Source organism: Otolemur garnettii, unplaced genomic scaffold, assembly GCF_000181295.1.
Source record: "Otolemur garnettii isolate 467f Iridium unplaced genomic scaffold, OtoGar3 scaffold00128, whole genome shotgun sequence".
NCBI lineage: Eukaryota > Metazoa > Chordata > Mammalia > Primates > Galagidae > Otolemur > Otolemur garnettii.
In genome coordinates this window covers 3,193,611-3,198,714 of record NW_003852523.1, presented here as the reverse complement: position 1 = coordinate 3,198,714, position 5,104 = coordinate 3,193,611, and the positions used below count along the sequence as shown (strand labels likewise).

At 35.4% G+C, this 5,104-nt stretch overlaps 1 protein-coding gene across 2 annotated transcripts in view; it reads left to right on the top strand.

Annotated features, from left to right (window-relative positions):
• The window catches only part of HSF2BP (heat shock transcription factor 2 binding protein), a 152,878-nt gene that overhangs the window by 22,499 nt on the left and 125,275 nt on the right, over positions 1-5,104 (top strand). The gene's annotated exons all lie outside the window — the stretch shown is intronic.

The following is a 5,104-nucleotide window of genomic DNA, read 5'->3' as shown; positions in this document are numbered from 1 at the left end:
CTCACTTGATGATTTTATAATCTATTTTAGGTTGCATAAAATAATATGTTTTTGTTTATGAACACACAAAAAACTGTTGTATCTGATTAGTCTAACATAGAATTGGAAAGGGTTAAAACCCAAACACCTTCCACCAGGCCCATCTCCTACCCTGCCACATTGGGCATCAAATTTCAATATGAGTTTTTGTGGGAACAAGCCTCATAGTAATAATGTCAGGAAAGAAAATATTCATATAATGACTTATGAGTGGCAATAGATATATCAAAAATATTTGTAATTTGGGGATTTTTACTGATATTTTAGAGGTGTAACCAGTTATATTTTATTTTAATAGGAGAAACTACTAATATTTTTAAAAAATTATATATTTTTTATATGGTATAAATTATTTTCTATAAAACTAGAACTGTCCTATTTTTTCTATATATTTTTTTGTTTTTTTTAGAGACAGAGTCTCACTTTATTGCCCTTGGTAGAATGCTGTGGCATCACAGCTCACCAACTCCTGGGCTTAGGCAATTCTCTTGCCTCAGCTTACCAAGTAGCTGGGACGACAGGCGCCCACCACAACACCTGGCTATTTTTTTGTTGCAGTTTGGCCAGGGCTGGGTTCGAACCCTCCACTCTTGGTAGCCGGCACCCTACTCACTGAGCCACAGGCACTGCCCAGAACTATTCTGTTTTTAATGAAATTTGAGGCTTAGATGTATTTTTGTGTTTGAATATAAAACAGTAATGGTACTAATAATAGCAGCTAGTATGTATTGAATGTTCTCTATGCACTGGCAGGTGGTAAGCAGCTGTCTTCATGCCTTAGTGCTTCCCCTAACACAGGTGAATCAACATGCCCTTCTACCAGGAGGCTTACATATTGGGTCCAAGTTTACATTGCCTGTGCTAAACTGTGTTTCATTCTGTCTCCTAATGTCCAGGAATTCCAGATATTTGTGGTTGCAATAAAGGTTTTCCAAAACTGATAGATTTTGTATACATTTTAGTATTGAGCAAATAGAAAAGGGTGGGAAAGAATTTTATTCTTAAATTTGAGCTAAATTAAATACCATGTATTTTAATTTGAAATTTAACTTTTGTTGTATTATATTTAGATCATAATAAACTAAAATGGCAGTCTGGCTGGTTTTTCTGGGCCTAAATCTTTTGTGGTCAGAAAGAAGTTGACAGACTAGAAGGAATTGATAAATGTTGGAAATGAAATCCACTGTCTAGTCCTTCTTTAAATTGCTAAGATATCTCTGTTATAGTCAAAGCTTAAATTGAGCAGAATCTTAGATTTCCTTTTTTTTTTTTTTGTTGGAGTTGTTGTCGTTTAGCTGGCCCTGGCCGGGTTTGAACCCGCTACCCTCTGTGTATGTGGCTGGCGCCGTAACCACTGTGCTATAGGCGCTGAGCCATAGATTTCCTTTTTTATAAAAAGGATAGACATAGCTGGTATTTGTGTGTAAAAATAAGCCATCTCAATAAATGCCAGTATAGAAAGTTGAAATCGCTATGGTAAAGTAGTTTCAAATCACCAGAGTATTATTTCCCTGGTACTTTGACCTTACTTAAAATATGGGAATATTTTAGCTTAAACTATTTCCTATTCCCAGTTAAATTTCCTGTTGCATAGTCCTGCCAGTTTAATGCAGACAGCAGCCCTGCAGGTTTGCGGGGACAAGGCCATTTCTCTCTTCTGATAGCTGCCTTTTCTGTGATTTCTATTGAGGCCTGTATAGCCCTTAGGCAGGACTCTGGAAGCTTATTTTAGAGTGAGGAACCAGGAAAGAATTCAGGGACTAGGATCCTAAATTAGATTATTACTAGGTAAGTACTACTTTGTAGGTAAAAATAATTAGGAAAAGGCAAAAGTTTCTGAATTTGGTGTGTAAGAAAAGGTCAGGAACAGAGTACAGATTCAAAATCTTAAGAAGTGTGCTGTGTGGGCAGTACCACTGAGCCCCTGGAGGAAGGCTGCTGGAGTAGGGGAGGCTTTGTTCCTTGGCCTCAGTGGGCATGTTTCCTCTACAGGGATTGCTTGGGGTCAGTACAGGAGAGTGATGGGACTTGATGTCTGTTTATGATGTAAGGAAGCTGGCCAGGGAGAATTCTTGATAGTAGCAACCTTTGATCTTGACACTGAAGATCACTCGGCTTCGTAGGCAAATTGATGGAGAATATTGAATTACTTTTGAAGGACTATACTGTTACTTAAGATTAGATAGGGCTTTTCATGGAGTAACTGCTTTAGGAGCTTATTTATTGGTACTTGGTGGTTTTCCTAAGTGTGAAATTATTGCAGATAATGTGCAGAGTTAAACTGTTCCCTCTTTGAGAAGCAGGCATCTCAGTTACTTACTGTGGTTTTGTTCTCTGTGTTGTTTTCTTATGGCATGCACCTTTCAGAGTCAATAACTGAAATGTGGGCTGCCAAGTTTTTGTTTTTTATATTTTTACCATATTTTTAATTTGTTAGCAAAGCATTGCAGCTTTTATAATAACAAAAGGAAGTTGTAAGTGTCAGTACAGTATTTCAAGAAATTAACTACTGAAAGATTTTGAAGGAATCTTGAAAGTTTTGTGCATAACCTGTTATGTATGATTATTTTCTTTAAGTAGGAGAATATATCAGGGTTTGACTATTGTTTCCTTGTAATAGCTTTATTGGGATTGGGATATATTTTATATAACACAAAATATTTCCATTATAAAAGTATATAGCTTGATAATTTTCAGTAAATTTATACAATTATACAATTATCCTAATGTGGTTTGTTTATTTCTTTGGAAATAGTTACAGATTTACAGGAATTTACAAAAAGTCCAGGGAAGTTCCCTATATTCTCCACCCAGTTTTCTCCAGTAGTAACATCTTTCATAACTGTAGTACAAGATAAAGAGCAGGATATTGACATTACTACAATCCACAGAGCTTATTCAGGTTTCCACAGTTTTACTTGGACTTCTTCATATTTCATGTACCAGTTTTATATGTCCTCACTTGTGTGTGTGTGTTTATGTGTGTGTGCATAGTCCTGTGCCATCTTTCGACATTTTTAGATTCATGTAACCAACACTGTCCTCAAGATACAGACCTTCTCCATCAACACAGGCTTCCTGTGCTGCCCCTTGTAGCCATATTCACCCATTCCCTATGCCTATGCACTGACAATAACTAATGTAGTCTTAATTTCTAAAATTTTGTCATTTTAGGAATGTCATAAAGATGGCATGCAGTAAATAGCCTTTTAAGATCAACTTTTTTCATTCAGATTCACCTAAGTTGTAGCATATATCAATAGTTTGTTTCTTTTTATTGCTGGATAATATTCCATGGTATGGATATATTACAAGTTCAATTATTACCCCATTGAAAGACATTTGGATTGTTTTCTGTTTGTGAATTATCTGTGTAAAGGTTTTTGTGTGAATGTGTGTTTTTGTGTGAAGGTATGTTTTATATTTCTGGGATAAATGCCTGAGAGTACAATTCTGGGTTATATAATAAGTGCATTTTCAGTTTTGTAAGAAAGTTCCAAATTGTGGCAGGGCACCAGCCACATACACCGAGGGTCGCAGGTTTGAACCTGGCCCGGGCCAGCTAAACAACAATGACAACTGCAACAACAAAAAAATATAGCTGGGCGTTGTGCCCGTAGTCCCAGCTACTTGGGAGGCTGAGGCAAGAGAATTGCTTAAGGCCAAGAGTTGGAGGTTATTGTGAGCTGTGACACCATGGCACTCTACCCAGAGCGACAGCTTGAGACTCTGTCTCAAAAAAAAAAAAAAAAAAAAAAGAAAGAAATTTCCAAATTGTTTTCCAGAGTGGCCATATTATCTTCTACATGTGTACCAGTGGTGTGTGAATGATCCACTTGCTCCACAGCCTGACAGCATTTGCTATTATTACTAGTTTTTATTCTAGCCATTCTGATAGGTGTGTTATGGCTTTAATTTGCATTTCTCTGATGGGCAATGATGTTGAATATCTTTTCATATCCTTATTTGTTGTCTTTTTATCGTTTTTTTGTGAAATGTGTATTCATCTTTTGCTTATGTGTTAACTGGGTTTTTTTCTTTTGGAGTTTTTGGTATTATATATTCTAGATGTTAGTTGTTTGTTGGGTATGTGACTTGCAAATATTTTCTCTTAGTCTGTAGCTGGTCTTTTTATTTTGTTCACAGATTTTTTTCACAAAGCAAAAGTTTTTAATTTTGATGAAGTCCAATTTATCAATTTTTGTTTCCTTTTATAGGTCATTCTCTGGTGTTATGTCTAAGAACATTTCACTTTAGCCATACGTCCCAAAGATTTTTCTCCTACTTTTTTTCCTAACAATTTTACAGTTTCACATTTACATTTACATTTACATCTGTGATCCATTTTGAATTAATTTCTGTAAAATGTGTGAAGGTTAGATCTAGGTTAATTTTTTTTTTTTTTTGGACCATTGTCGTCATTGTTCTGTTGTTGAAGACTATGTTTCCTTCACTGAATTGCATTTGTACCTTTGTTGGAAATTATCTGAGCACACTGGCCTTGATTTGTTCTGGGTTCTCTCTGTGGTTCCTTGATGGATTCACCCACCAGTGTCACACTGTCTTGCTTGCTGTAGTAGCTGTGTGGTAAGCTTCATAGTGCTGGGTAAGGGATTCTTCCCATGCTGTTCCCTTTTTTCAAATTTATAAGTATTCTAGGTCCTTTTGTACATAAATTTTTGAATAAGGTTGTTTATATCTGTAAAATACAGTGAGATTTAAGTAGCAATTATAGCTTGTCTGTATGTCAGTTTATGGAGAATTGATACCTTTACTGTGTTAAATCTTTCAGTTCATAAACACACCATGTTTTTCTGTTTCTTTAGGTTGTCTTTAATTTCTCTCATCAGAAGTCTGCAATTTTCAGAATATAGATCCTATACTTTGTGTTAGATTTTAACTGATGTATTTAATGTATTTAATTTTCTTTGGAATAACTATAAATTGTATTGTGTTTTTATTTTGGTAGCCACTTTTTTGTTAGTACATAGAAGTGTGGTTGCTTTTTGTATGTTTATTTTATATCCTCTGGCCTTGCTGAACTCACTTATGAGTTTTTTTTTTT